The following is a 15,826-nucleotide window of genomic DNA, read 5'->3' as shown; positions in this document are numbered from 1 at the left end:
ATTAAAGACCTTACAAACTATAGGAATAGAGGGATCACTTTGAATATAAGAAAGTATCATTCAGAAGTCCAAAGTAAGAATTATAAATAATGAAGAACGATTAAAAACTTTCCCAATAGTTAGCCAGAGTAAAGGAAGGATATCCTTTTTTTCCACCATTATTTACATAGTTCTGGAAATGCTAGCAGCAGCAAAATTAAAGGCATGAAAATAGGCAAAGAGAAGACAAAACTATCCCCATTTATTGATTACATGATGGTATGCTTAGAAATTCCGAAGGAATCAGCAGAGAAACCAATGGAGACAATCAGTTCAATTAGAAGTTTTAATGAAAATCACATGATACAAAACACACACACATATACAATCAAAAGCATTTGTACATAACTACAAAATCCAGGAATTAATAATTATAAAGGAAATATCATACAAAGTAACTACAAAATGCATTAAAATATCTGGGAATAACTCTATCAAAAACATTTGATACCAACTCCTTTAATACATAAAGAATTTATAAATTTGAAGAATATTCAAGTGACCACAGTTATGTTGTTCTAAGCTACACCAATTAAAAGGGTATGTTAGAAAGCTAGACAAAATAATAACAAAATTCATTTGCAGGACAAAATATCAAGATAAATAATGGATGTGGGGGGAAAATAATAGGAAAGAAGACTGCCAGATGTCAAAGTATATTATAAAGTAACAAGTATGGAAATCATTTTGGTAATGGTTAAAAAAAATAAGTAGTCCAATGGAACAGATAGAGAACAGGAGATCAGAAATAACCATACAACTCAATAAACCAGTGTTCAATAAATATAAATGATCTAATAAAGAATTTCTTATTTTATAAGAACCTCTCAGAAAAATGGAAAACACTAGCAGAAATTCGAGTTAAACCAACCTTTCACATGATATTCCACAATAAATTAAAATGGACATGTGAAGTATATTATAAAAATCATACCACAAAACCCAATATATGCCTTTCTGCTATAAATTTATTTTTAACTGAACAGGAGTCACAAGCAATTATAAAAGATAAAATAAATCATTTTGATTACGTGAAATTTTAAATGTTCATACAAAATGAGTGCATGTATGTGAAGTACAGTAAGTAACTGGGAAAAGTATTTCATATAAGGATTTCATATCCAAGTTACATAGACAACTAATAGAAATACATGACCAAAAGTCATAGGTAAGTGGTCAATAGGTAAGTGTTCAAAATATATTTTTAAAAAGAGTTCTCAAAAGAGTTGCAAATTATCAATGACAATATGATGGAATGTTCAATATCACTAGCAAAATAAATGTGAAGCAAAACAACTCGGATTTTAGCTTACACCCAGAAAACGGGCAAAGATAACATCCTCATAACAACCTTATGAGATAGATATTGGAATTGTCATTATTTCTATTCTGAAAAATAGAAAGTTCGGAGTTTGCTATGGTACCTAGTAAGTCTCTAAGGTAGGATTCAAACCCAGGTCTCTGCTGAGTTCAAGATTACAGAAGATGAGAATGGGATGGAAGTCTGTGAAAAGACAAGTATCCTAATGCATCGTTGGTAGAGCTAGGCATTCACACAACTCTTCTAGAAAACAATTTGGAATTATGCAAATAAATGCAAAGATGCATACCATTTCACCCAGAGTTCACTATTAGACACATACCCCAAGGAAGTCACTGACACAAAGAAATGTTCCATATACACAAAAATATTTATAGTGTATGTGTATATATATACATAGGCATATATGTATATACATATATGTACGCATACATGCACACACATGTACTGGAAATAAAGTAGACCTTATCAATTTTGGGACAAATAAACAAATATGGTGCATGTGCTATAAAAAAGAATGACAAGCGTGATGGAAAGTCTTTTCCACGAATGAAAAGATTTGTGTGATCTGCTGCTAAAAGAAGGAAGTAGAGCCAGGAAAACAACATAAATAATGATGATAACAATGAAAATAGAAAGAATGACAGTATAAAAACAGGTAAGGTTGAATTCTGCAAAATTATACTGACCAAGCTTGGTCCCAAAGAGGAAACATGAAAAGATACTGCATTTCTCACCTTGTAGAGGTTCACGCGAGTGGAATATTTCATATGTCATCAGATGATATGCTGATTTATTTTCCTGATTATTTTCTCTTCCTCTATTAAAAAAATTATTGCCATAAAAATGGCTTTCTGGAAGGAGGAGGTGGTGGATATAGGGAAAATGTAAGTGGTATGAAACAAAAGATAATCAATAAAAGCTTATTCAAATGCTACAAAATTAAAGCAAGCAAAATTCCTTGGGTACTAATTCAAACTGGCTCTCAATTTTTACATTTTCTAAGATTAATAACTGACATTTATATATCAGTTTTCAAATATCTCCTCTGATCCTCATAATAATTGTATGAGATAAGTATTGGAGTTGTTCTTACCTCAGTTTTACAAAGGAGAAAAGGAAGGGTTAGAGTATTTATAATTTTGCTATGATACCTAGTAAGTATATATTAGAAGGCTAGGCAAAATAATGACAATTCATTTGTAAAACAAAATATCAAGAGAAATAATTGGGGGGACAAGGGGAATAATAGGAAAGAAGATTGCCAGATGTTAAATTATATTATAAAGTATGTGTCCAAGGTAGGATTCAAACAAATGTCTCTGCTAAGTCCAAGCACAATATTATTTTCTTCTATTGCACTGCTTGATTATTTAACTGAAACAAACTATAACCAGGATTCTCTGAATCAAATTGATATTTCATTCGGTCTAAGTTCCTTGATTAATTCATCAGGGAAAAATATCCATCAAACCAATTGTTTGGTGTTATGTAAATAACATGTAAATGACCAGTTGATTATCTGAATTTTTCACTTTTCAACCAGCTGTTTCAGCCAAGAGCAGACACAATCTCAAAAAGGCAGTTAATATACTAATATACTAATTTCCAGAACTGTAACTAGGTTTTGCCCCTGATAGTTCAAATTTAAAGATAGCATTTCCAGTTCTTCAACAGTGTGGAAACAACTTAGCTAAGCACTTGGTCAGCAAGAAGAACTAGTTTCAGTAGAAAGTTACATCCTTACTCTCAGTCCCCAGTCCTTCTAGAGCCTCATCCTGCCCTGTTCTCCACCATGGGTTGCCTTACAGAGGCCTCTGTGTCCCAAGTCTCAGTCGGGGCATTTTCCTGGAGTCTCTTCCTCTCTCTCTTCCCAGTCACTGCTCCCAAACAACTGAATTCATTTTAAGTAAGTGACTTGATAGCACACTTCAGGCTATATACCCCAAATGTATTTTATGCTGCTTGCCACAGGTACAAAACCTGATCCTTCTGATTCTACTCAATTCTATCATTGTGATTTTCCATGGCTACTGCTGAGCATTAAGCATCTTGTGAAGCCCACAGGAAAAAAAAAAATGAGCTTTATGCCAAGAGCATATAATCATTTTTTAAAAAATCAAAGATCCAGAGCACTTTGAAGTTTTCATTTATCCCATGAAAACAAAATAGATTGTCTCCCATGTAGGTAGCATTGTTCTACCACCATAAATGTGGAGGGTTAGAATATATCACTGAGGGGTGATTGGTCACATTTTGCATGCTTGTCCAAACCAAAACCTACCTATGTTTCTCTGCCTATGCTTATTCATTGTTTTAATTAAAAACTAATTAAGTAGATGGTAATATCCATCTATAATTTATTTGGATCATCTACAGCTGATAGTCCTATTTTTAGTAATGATTAAGTTTCCATTAATCTCACAGAAAGGTAGAAATAGTAGTAAAAATTCAAGTATATTTTTACCATGAGTGAGAAAGAGACTCATAATAGAGGGAAGGTGAGACATAGATTCTAAGAACTAATAAATGCATGTTAACTTGGTTTACTTGGATTCGGGTTACCTATAGCTTTAATCCCTCACAGATCAAATCCTTACTAATTTGGGGGTCTAACAAGCAATAGCAATTTCAGTGTGTGTGTGTCTGTGTGTATGTGTGTGTGTGTGTGTGTGTGTGTGTGTACACACATATGGGGAGAGATGGACACCATTAAATTATGTAACAAAATTGACTCAGAATGAGCTGATATAATGATTGATGTTACAATTGAATAGGAGAAAAAGAGTGGACTATATTATGTTTGGTATATCTCAGTATGCTTTTAACAATTCCAACTTGTTCATTTGCACAAAGACCCACTTAACAGAAACTCCTCCTGCCCATCTAATAGTGTATAGTTGCAAATCTTATCCTATCAGTCTCCAAGGAGTAAAAGTTAAAGGTAATCCAAATCAAATAAGCCAAGTTAAGGAGAATTTATTAAGAATTTACTATGTGACAAATGTTGGGAATACAAAAAAGGACAAAAATATTCCATCACCAAGGAGTAAGCATTCTAATAGGGGGGACAACATGTAAATAACACATGAGCTATGCAAAATAGGAAATAATGTGAAAAAGGAAAGCATCAGCAGTGGCTGATAGGGTCAGGTCTTAGTGTGTGGGAACTGGGAAAGTGCTACAGAAGGTAGAACATGGGACTTGGGCTGAGTCTTTAGAGGAAATCAGGAAAAGCAAGAGGTAGAAAAGGACAGAACATTCCAGACATGAGGACAAAGGCGTGGAGGGAGGAAATAGAAATAAGAGATGGAGTGTTCCAGGAACTGCACATAACCAGTGTAATTAAATCATAGAATGAGCAAAGGAGAGTAAAAAAAAAAAAAAGAATATAGAAAACAAGAAAGGGGCCAGGTTATGAAGATCCTCAAATGCCAAACATATATGTTTATATTTGATCCTGGAGGTAATAAAGAGACCCCAGATCTCATTGAGCAGGTATGTATGTGTCTGCGTATGTATGTGACAGGGTCAGAACTCTGCTTTAGAAAAACCCAATGCAGTCAGAATTCATTAACCTCTTACTATTTTCAAGGCACTATGCTCATCACTGAAAACACAAGGACCATTTATAATATGTACGTATGTATGTATGTATGTATCCCTCAAGGAGAATTCAGAGTACATACATACACACGTGCATACATGTTTCTCTGAGGAAGTAGAGATCAGTGGGGAGATGGGGGACTGGAGGATTCTGAGAGGAGATAGTATATGGGGTAAGCTTTGAAGGAAAGTATTGATTCCAATAGAGAGATGAAGGAGAGAGTGAATTCCAGGTATGGAGGTAGGTCTTTACAAAGGCACAGAGGAAGAAGAAAGACAACCAAGTCCAGAGAATAGCATGTAGGGAAGTTAGTGGGAATGAATAGCGGCTAACAGATAGAAATGGAATAATATGAGATAAATCTAGAAAGTTGGGCTGTTGCCAGACTGTGAAAAGTTTTCAATGATAAGCTGGGTAGTTTATATTTTTCTAGAGGGATGTAATGGTATTTTAAAAGGGAAGATCTTTCTCATTCATTAACAGACCCATGTGACTTGTCAGGTCACAAGGAAGCTTTAGTCACATGAGTCTGTGGTGGGAGGAGCTTGCTGAACAGGTAGAACAGGAAGAGGTTGAACAGGAAGGGGCAGAAGAGGAAGAGGCAGAACTGGAGCAGAGCTGAGAGGAAATTAGTCAGAGTAGTTGGACCTGAGGGGAAGAGAGAAAGCAGGCTGTTGGCTAGTGAGAGTGAGAGAGCTTGCTTGTGATTTGCTTAATGGAGCTGGTTTGTGGGAAGCCTATTAGAGGGAAAGCTTGGGGCTGGTGTTATCCTCTGTACGGTTATGGTATATAGATTTTTGTTACTATGATGGATTTGGCTTTCTGGTGTCTGAATAGATGTTTTGTTTCTGTCTTCCAGGTGGAGAGTCTGTTGTATTTCGTGATTCAGAATTCATAGCCCTAGATGCTATGAATATCACGTTCTCACTACAAGGGAACAAGGAGTTAATGAAGTGCCTTAAATAAAAGAAGAGATAATCCAAAGAGTGATGAAGACATGGATGGTGAGATCAAATGAGATAATGTATTTGCATAACTAAGGCAATATCCTCATGTCAGATGTTATAATAATTATTATTATTGCGGTTATTATTCAGTGGACTGCAACATATTTCCAATGTTGACCAAGGCACAAGAAATGGAATAAAGCATATCATCAAGAAAATTTGTATTCATAAATGGAGGTAGACCTCACATGTGATGAGAGCAAGTGAGGACAAATGGGAAAAATCCCTCACTGGTACTCACAAATAGTAAAAAAAAAAAATTAAAAAAAAAGACATGTGGAAAGACTTTTAGTGTAGTAAGTTAATCTTTTAAGGAGCATCAATGAAAGAACATGAACAAAACCACACTGAATGAAAAGGAACAGGTGACTTGCAATCAGCCCAAATGGAGACAATCGCTACATTTATGAGAACACGTATCCAGTGGATGAAGAGTGAGATGGTCGATCTTATTTGGTAAGACAAAAAATAATAGGGAGAAGGGAACAAGCATTTATTAAGCACCTTCTGTGTGCCAAGTACTTTGCAAATATTATCTCATTTGATCTTCATGGTTATCCTGCAAGGTAGGTACTACTGTTACAGACAAATAAACTGAAGCAGGCAAAGGTTAAGTGATTTGCCCAGTCAAACAGCTAGTAAGTGTCTGAGGCTGGATTTGAATTCAAGTCTTCCTGACTCTAAGTCCAGTTCTCTAGCCACCATACCACTTATATGTATCCTACAAGTAGAGGTAAATGATAACATTTAGTACATGTAATAATTGAAGATATTCTACCAGAGACACTTAAAATTGCTGTGTTTTGGGATTTGTAAAGAGCATATTTTATAACAGGAAAGCTGATTCCCCTTAGCTCTAGGATTACAAAGGTACTGCTGTAAACATTTCAGATTGGAAGATCCATTTTGGCCTTACATTCTCTCTTTGACCATTTTCTCCCCTCAAGGAAAGTTAGCACTCAGTTTATAACGCTGTAGCTAAGGTTCAGTTGCTGTTTCCATTATAAACTTCATTTTTCCAGATTATACCTCGTCACTTTTAATTTGCATCAAGATAAAATTTTAGCATACAACTTGTCTGGCTGAATGTAAATTATATTTTTCAACAGAAAATTGTCTGGAATGCCTCCAGTTAGGGGTACTGTGGTCAACTAGTCTTGGAGGAGGAGCTGTTTTCTAAGCTTGTAATTTGCTCTGTGGTAGGTGAAGCAAATAAGTTCAAGGCAAATCCCCAAATTTCCAAGAGAGAAGTTTAGGGAGAGAAAGTGACATGTGAACAGTAGATGCTTTGGAAACCCATGCATTACTCAGAACCATGAACGTATGATGTTCTCTAGACAAGGTCAGGCCATGACATCTACCATTCTTTCTTAAGTCTGCCCTGTCTTAAAAAAAAAAAAAGCCACATTAAATTTGCCTTGAAATTTCCATCAGGCATATCATGTATGTCCATACAATTTTTCCCCATGCTTATTGCCTTGACTTCTTCAAGAAATGGCAGTTAATCCATGATGCAGCATCTCTAAAGATTTAGACACTGTACAGGATTGTGGAGTGCATACTGTCAGATATCAGGCTCCCTCTGATCTAGCAAATCCTAACATGCCTGAGAGAAGGTTTCCCAGATTGTTGTCTGCCATTTTTAAAGCAATTGCATGGGAATGTTACTATTTGGTTTTGCTTTAGGATCAATCACATCTAATCTACATCTTTTTTGTGAATTCATGTCAATCATTTTGTGCAATTTGAAGCTCTGGATTATCAGATATTCAGTGGTCTCCAAAGTAGGGGCTACAGCCTAGACATTCCTGAAGCACCATGACCTGACTCAATGAGACTATGGCCCTATGCTATAGCCAGCTCCCCATAGAAAGTTGTACAATTTTCACTGTGAGCATTTAAACCCCAGGAATTGGCAAAAGCTAAAAATAGGGCTTAATTTGTTGTTTTGTTGATTATCCAGACAAAAAAAATACCTTAATAAGGTGGATTAAAATCAAAAATATACTATATGTACATTTTTTCCTTTCTAGAAAACTGGTCATTAAACTTTTACTACTTTCCCCCTTCTGTGGTATGATCCCAGGGAAACGTGATCAACCATTTAGAGGATAGAAAGATGGATCACATTCCATTGTCCCCTCAATTGCCAATCTTGGATCTTGTCTTTAAAATAACCAACACCTACTTTATTTCCCAATGCTTTCCCATTTTCTTTTGATATGAAAGCTCCCAACCTCCCCACTTTAGCTCTAGAAGTAAGTCCCTTAGGACAGTTATTACCTAAACACCATCAGGGTTTTTTCCAGCCCTATAGCAGCTTCAGGTTTCATATGCAAAACTTCCAAACACACAGTATACCCATCCTCTTCCCTCAGATTGCTTCATGGCTGGAAAAGATACCTGGTGGGGCAGCATTCACCCTTGATGCTAGTGGTAGATTAGGAAGAGACCAACTTCTCCCCATTTCATTTTGGTTAGTACAAAATGTATCTCTCAAGCTAAACTGGCATAGATGGGTTGGATCTGCATGCTAGGTAAGTTTCCTTATTTTTTAAATGATAAGGTTACACTCAAAGCCCTCTAAGGTTCTTCCAGCTCTAATTCTATGACCTTATGTCTCTCCCCCCAAGAAATATCCCATCTCTCTTCCAAATTTCCTTATTAGTGTCAAAATACCCATATCGTTCTAGTTATCTAGGTTTATATATGACCTCAGTATCCTTTTGCACATTTCCAATCAATTACCAAACCATGCCATTATTGGCTCAATGATATCTCTAACCTCTATCCTCTTCTCTCTATTCAAACAACCCGCATCCTGATTCAGGGCACCATCACTTCTCACATGGACTATTACAATAGCTTCCAAAATGGACTCCTGGTCTCAAATCTTTTCTCATTCTAGTCATTCCTTCAAACAGTTACCAAGGTGATTTTCCTAATGTTCAAATCTGACCATCCTACTCATTAAACTTGAGCCTTAGGATAAAATATCATTTCATCTTTATCTCATCCTTTTTCATTTCTATTTTTGTGTGAGATGTGCACTATACATAATCAATAATACAGTAGTAGGAGAGGGATAGGGACTGGGTCTATGATGTCACTGATATGGCAGACTCCTGAGTGGGAAAATCCCCTTTAAAGTTGTAAGTTGGCATCTTCTCTGCAACTTATAGCCTTAGAGAATGGAGTAGAGGGCGTCTAGCAAAATAAATTTCAGACTGTCCTATAAACTTCAACTCACAAAAAACACTTGGTCCTGATTAAAACATATAGAGGTCAAACAGGGGAACAGACTATCTACACAGCATCTGTTGTCATTCCAATTGTTCAGCCATGTCTGGTTCTTCACCACCCCATGCTCAGTTGATTTGTTTATAAAACTGTTTACATCTATTATGTAAGACAATACAGCAGAAATTAAGTGTAGTCCAACACTTCACACCTATACTTCATTTCTGCCACACTGTCTTACATTTTTGCCACCAATTTTTATCAAATAGTGAGTACTTACCCAGTAGACTGGGTTTTTGGTTTTACCAAACACTATGCTTCTATGTTTATAATGGGATGAGAGCTGAATTTTCCAAGTAATTCTCCATTTCCAAGCAGCATCTCTACTTGATCTGGACTCCAGAAGATCATGCTCTCATCTTGGGTTCCCCTTCCCTTCCTTTCAACTTTCTTCTGTGTTTTGTCTTCCCAATTAAATTGTAAGCTCCTTGAAGACAAAGGTTGTCTTTCTTTTTATTTGTATCTCCATCACTTAGCATAATGCTTGGCACATAGTAGGCACTTGAAAAATATTTACGGAATTTAAATGTTCTTTTGCTTCTCTGTATATGTTGTGTAGATGGTTCAGTGGATAGAGCAATAGTCCTGGAGTCAAGCACTGTGCTGACTCCAAACATCATCTCATTTGATCTTCACAATATTCCTATGAAACAGGAGCTATAAGTATACCCCATTTTACAGATAAGGAACTTGAGGGAAACAGAGGTTAAGGGACTTGCCCAAGGTCACACATCTAGACAGGATTCTACCACTAGTCTTCCTGACTTCAGACCCACTGCTCTATCCACTGAGCAACATATCTGTCTGTCTTTATTTGCCATCCTTTGGCTGATGTAGTGAACACTTTATTGGCAACCATCAATTTCATGTAAGAGAGAATCACTGAATGTCATAGGTATAGGCTAAGACTTGTTTTAGTCCTTTGGTGTCTAATAATAGACTTTCTGGTGTTAGTTCCATGGCCAGCAAGTGTACATAGGTCAACTCTGATGGTTACTGTCACTCTTATGAGTGTCCATGATGTTTTGTTTTTTTCCTTTCTCTTCACTGGTGCTGAATACATTAAAAAAGTGTTTGCATTTGTTTAACAGTGACAGACAAGAGTAACTGACTTTAAGCTGTTAGTTGGAGCTCCATGGTTTAACGCTATCTGGCACAGGCACACCTGAGAGATAAGTACTGTGCACCAAAGTTGGGAAAGATGTAGTCCTTACTCTCTTAGTAATAAAGTTATCCTATGTGATCACACTTCCTTGGCTTCTCTGTGCTGGACACACAGGGGTTTCCTTGGGGAACTCAAACACAGATGGAAATGCAAAGCCTCCAGGGAAAACCTAATCCTCTATAATACTGCTTCTCTATAAGGAGGTCATTTCTGGCTCTCTTATTCTTATTCCAAGACCCTTCTCTTGGCAGCCACAATACAATGGTTCACCCTTTATAGGGAATAATAAAAACCAAAACCATGTAGAGTTGTTCTAGGATCTTTGTCCAATTCCCCTATAGGTAGCCTCAGAGTAATAGACAAAAACTATCCCCATTAGATTACCAGCACCTGCTGCCTCCCTATTCACCCAGATCAACTCACTTTTCTCCCTGGTCAATCCCAAACTTTGGGATCACATTCATATTTCAAGGCCCAGTTCACCAGGGGGATCTATTCATCTTCTAGAGAGAGGATTTTCTGTGTTTCATAGCAAAGACCCCAAAGCTACTAACAATACATTAACCCACAGGGGAAATTTAACTAACACACTCACTAAACAATGTGAAAGGGCACTTTAGACCAAAGAAAGAAAGACTCATGGGAGAATAAAAATCTGCTCAGATATGTACCCATCAACACCACCTAAAGAAAATCACTGGTCTCAAATTATGCAAGGTTAAAGAGAAATAAGTATTGTTTAAGTATCCACTATGGCTTTACAAATCTTATCCCATTTCATCCTCACATCAGTCCTGGGAGGCTGGTGCTATTATTATCCCCATTTTTCAGTTGAGGAAGTTAAGACAGTCAGAGGTTGAGTGACATGTTCATAGTGATCCAAGTATTTAGGGGCTCAGGTCTCCCCAAGTCCAGGGCCAGTGCTCTCTCCACTATACCACCAGCTACTTCACAAGCACAGGGCCCTTCATTTCACATGCAACCAAGAAAATATTAATAAGGAATGTAATCAACAAGAGCCCCAGAGTCACAGTCACTATATCCAGAAAATCAAAAATCTAGACGTAGAGGCTGCCTCAGAAGCATTCTGGGCCATTCTCCTCATTTGACTGCTCAGCACCGTGAGTGATTGGCTTCGGATCACACAAGGAGAAAGCATCAGATGTGCGATTTGAACCCGCATCTTCAGACTCTAAGCGGTGCTCATTTCAATGCCTTCACTTTATCTTCATTAAGCATATTTTCTCCTTCCAAAACCTTCCTTTATATAGGACTTAGAACTTTGTACGTAACTTCAATTTCCATCAGCAGTTCTGCTTTGTTCCAGATCATGCCCCCATGTTGCTAGGTATCCCCTCAAATCCCCTTCCTTTGAGCTTTCTTTTGCATATTATCTTCATCTATTAGATTGTAAATTCCATGAGGGCAGGGACTATCTTTCTTTTCTTATTTATATCACCAGTTTAGCACAGTACCTGGCACATGGTAGGTGCTTAAAACTATTTATTGACTATTGAATGTATTTAACAGCCCCCCAAAATGTATTGCTCCTTTTCCTTTTCTGTTTCCTTCTCTCTCTGAGGATTGATTAGCCACTTTCATCTATGATGAGTAAGATTAAATGACAGCTGGCTGACATCTTCTGGCTAGTATACCATTAAGGAACTCCTATTAAAACCCTAGAAAGACCCCCACAAAGTATGCACAAAGTTTCAAGAGGTCAAGGCAACAGTTGTACAAAGTCCAAGTCTCCATGCACAATTTGGTTGTGAGCAGAATGACTGCTTCTTTCTAGATAAGTTCCTGATCTTCTTGGTTCCTTTTAGTGTCTTAAAAAAAAAAAAAGTCATTGTAAGTGATTCATAAACAAGAGAGACCCTGAGCAGATATTATGTACACAACAAATTTTTAAACTGACAAAAACAATCACACATGCCAAATATTTTTCTTCTACAGTATGCAACACCAGAAAAGCCTGAACATGTATCTAAAATAATTAGATTTTGTTCAGTAATCAAACTCAATCAAATGAATTCTGTGTGAACTACTTTTATACCCACAATGAGAAATGTATGTCATATTCTCTGTAAATTTGCATATTTTTCCATAAACCTAAAACCAATCAATTTTGAAGAGTTATGATAATATAAAGAATCTGAGGCAATTACGTGTCTTTTAAACAGGGATTCTAAATGCATTTCACTACTGATATTCATGTGGTAAAATAGTCAAAACTTCTTTAACCCTTTTGGTGACATCTCAATTAAACTCTAATGATTGAGGCCCAGCACATTTGTTAGGGATTAATGACTGGCTAGGAAATCTGATGGCCTGAGGAAAAGCCAAAGGCCTCTTAATTCCCTCTGGTCATTAATTCCCCAGGAAATGCCGTAGGCCAAGTTTGTGAACACCATTGGAGGCTGCAAATACATTGTCAATTTTTTCTCATTGGTTGGAAAAAAGACTATTATTTTTTTTTAAGAAGCTATATTATAGCCCCTTCCCCTGTGTTCAGTGTCATTAAACTGAGAATTTTGTATTCTTGTCACATAGAAGACTGTTTTGTGCTTTGGCATAGTGAAGTAGTTTAATTGGTTTAAAATGGTTTTCCCCTAAACAATTAAAATAATGTCATATTAGACTCCACCAAGTTTGTTTGGGGCAGCTAGGTGGTTCAGTACAAAAAGCACTGGGTTTAGAATCAAGTATTCTTCATGAATCTTAGAATCTTCATGAGTTAAAATCCAATCTCACTGACTAGCTGTGTGACCCTGGGCAAGTCACTTAACTTTGTTTGCCTCAGTTGCTCGACTGTAAAATGAGGTTGAGAAGGAAATAGCAAACCAAGAAAACTGCAAATGGGGGGAGAGTTGACAAGACTGAACAACAAATGGTTTGTTTGACTATCTTCACCTCTCTCTTAGTTGTCACTCCCAATTCCCTAAACCAATTCTTTTTCTACATTCGTTCAGCTCCTAAAATCCCATCTCCTTGTGGATGTCTTCATGGATTAATCAGATGAGAGCCACCAATTTCCCTGCTCTCATCTCTGCATCCAGACTTCTTAAAGACAAATATCTTCTTCTTTAACATTCAATAATATAATTGATTTTACCCTCCATCCCAAATAGAAGCAAACTTCAAGCATGAAATTGGTGCAAAAATTCCACTCCTGTTATATATCACCCTGTCACCTTTTTACTGTACCATATATGTCCTTCTTTTTTTCAATAACATGCCACTGCAATGCTTTATAATGATTTTCATAGGATCATATATGGATAGCTGAAAGGGATCTTAGAAGCAAAAGAGTCCTATTCTTTCACTTCACTGATTGTTTTATGTTCTTTTATTTTGAGGATGGGATCATATTTATCTCATAAGCCAGTAAACACTGCTATAGTGCAAGACAAGCTCCGGCATCTTAACACTCCAATTGTTAACAAGTGACAAGTGTAAATGATATTTTCCCCACATAATTTAATCTTTGCAACTAATTTTCTAGCACAAATTGTCTATATGTAATGAGAGACCCATTAGGAAAGGTACTACCTCCACAGGAGGCCTTTTCTGGGCCTCCCAGTTATCAATGTCCACTCCCTTCAGAAATTATACTTTATTTACTTTATCACCAAGGCAATATTCACTGCCACAAGGGCAACTATGAATATTCTGGCATAGTTCTAAATCACAGAGTATAACAGACTCTCCATCTAGAAGGCAGAAGAAAAACATTTATTAAAATACCAAAACGCCAAATCCCAACACCAGAAAACCAAATTCATCATAGTGACAAAAATCTATACACAATAACAGTGCAGAGTACAACATCAGCCCCAAGCCTTCCCTCTATTAGGCTTCCCACAAACCAGCTCCCTTAAACAAAATTACAAACAATCCCACTCATGCTAGTTGCTACCCCAGCTGCCTCCTGCTTTTTCTGTCCTTCCCAGCTCTGACTAGCCTGACCAACTTCCTCTCAGCTCTGCTTCCCCCTTTCTGTTCCACGCGTTCAGCGAGCTCCTCCCGCCACATGTGACTTAGGCTTCCAAGTGATTTAAGCAGGTCAAAGATCTTCCCATTTAAATTACCATTACACCTATATACATATTTTATGTCTCAAACAAAATATTAACTCCCTAAAGGCAGGAGCAGTTTCTCTTTTTTAACTGGATGAATAAAAATTCATTTATTAAGCTCCTACTGACTTCAAGAAACTTACACTCAAATAGGGAAAAATAAAGATAAAAAGGGAAGTTTCCTATGATCACCACACTAGCAGGTTTTCTCTCTAGAATACATTCTCTGATGTTGCAAAAAGCTTTACTACCTATGTTACATTTATGAGGTGTGTGCAAGTCTCTGATTGTCAATAATGTGTCTCCTCTACTCAAAAGCTTTCTCAAGTTCAATGCCTCCTTAAAAGTCAGTCATTTCAGTAGTATCCTACTCTTCATGACCCCATTTAGGGTTTTGTTGGCAGAGATATTGGAGTGGTTTGCCATTTCCTTCTCCAGCTCATTTTACAGATGAGGAAACTGAGGTAAACAGAGTTAAGTGACTTTCCCAAGGCCATACAGCTGGTACATGTCTAAGGCCAAATTTGAACTCAGGGAGAGAGTCTTCCTGACTTCAGGTCAGGCACTCTATCCAGTGTGCCACCTAATTGCCACCCAGTCTCTAATGATAAAGGATGTCTCAGAACTGAACATTTTGTCGTATTTAACAAAATTTTGTCAGTAAAGTGTGATCTTTGGCAGGCAAACTCTAAAAATTTGAAAAAAGCTTCTACCACAGGGTTGGCATCAAATTCCATAACTGTCATCAGAAGAGGTTGGTCACATAAACAGTTAGGACAGGAAAAAAGTACATAGCAATTTATAAAGATAATCTGCAAAGAAGTAGAGAGAGCATAATATATTTCAGTGGAGAAAGTATCTATATGCATGAAATCATAATATGTTTGAAATAATGAAGGTGATATTATGAAATTCAAAGATATGGAATTAAAATGGAAAGAATGCTAGCCTTTATCTTAACAAAATAAAGAATTGTGGTCATCCTAAAGTTTCAATTGTCACACTATGTAGTTAAACATAATACTCTCAGGTTGGAAATATTGCTTACAGGAGGAAGGGATCGTTTTCCTTACTAATATATAATATAATGATACCACATCATATTATAGCATATCAATTATCCTGATCAGTAAGAAAATCTAGCAGAAAACCAGGATGACACAGTGGCTAGAGTACCAACCTTGGATTCAAAAAAACCAAGGTTCAAGACCTATCCCCTGATATGTACACGGCTATGTATGACTATGGTTAAGTGACTTAATTTCTCTGTCCTTTGGGAGACATTCTAAGACAATATTTACAGACAAG

The 15,826-nt window shown here is 36.8% G+C and overlaps 1 long non-coding RNA gene across 1 annotated transcript in view; it reads left to right on the top strand.

The window, feature by feature from the left end:
• LOC140509094 (uncharacterized) overlaps window positions 1–6,424 on the top strand; it is a 48,212-nt gene extending 41,788 nt beyond the window's left edge. The window contains exon 4 of the long non-coding RNA XR_011968565.1: window positions 5,827–6,424. This is a non-coding gene — a long non-coding RNA (uncharacterized lncRNA). The remainder of the gene's footprint in view (window positions 1–5,826) is intronic.
• The last annotated feature ends 9,402 nt before the right edge of the window (window positions 6,425–15,826 follow it).

Source organism: Notamacropus eugenii, chromosome 5, assembly GCF_028372415.1.
Source record: "Notamacropus eugenii isolate mMacEug1 chromosome 5, mMacEug1.pri_v2, whole genome shotgun sequence".
Classification (NCBI taxonomy): Eukaryota; Metazoa; Chordata; class Mammalia; order Diprotodontia; family Macropodidae; genus Notamacropus; species Notamacropus eugenii.
This window is presented reverse-complemented; position numbering and strand designations above follow the sequence as displayed.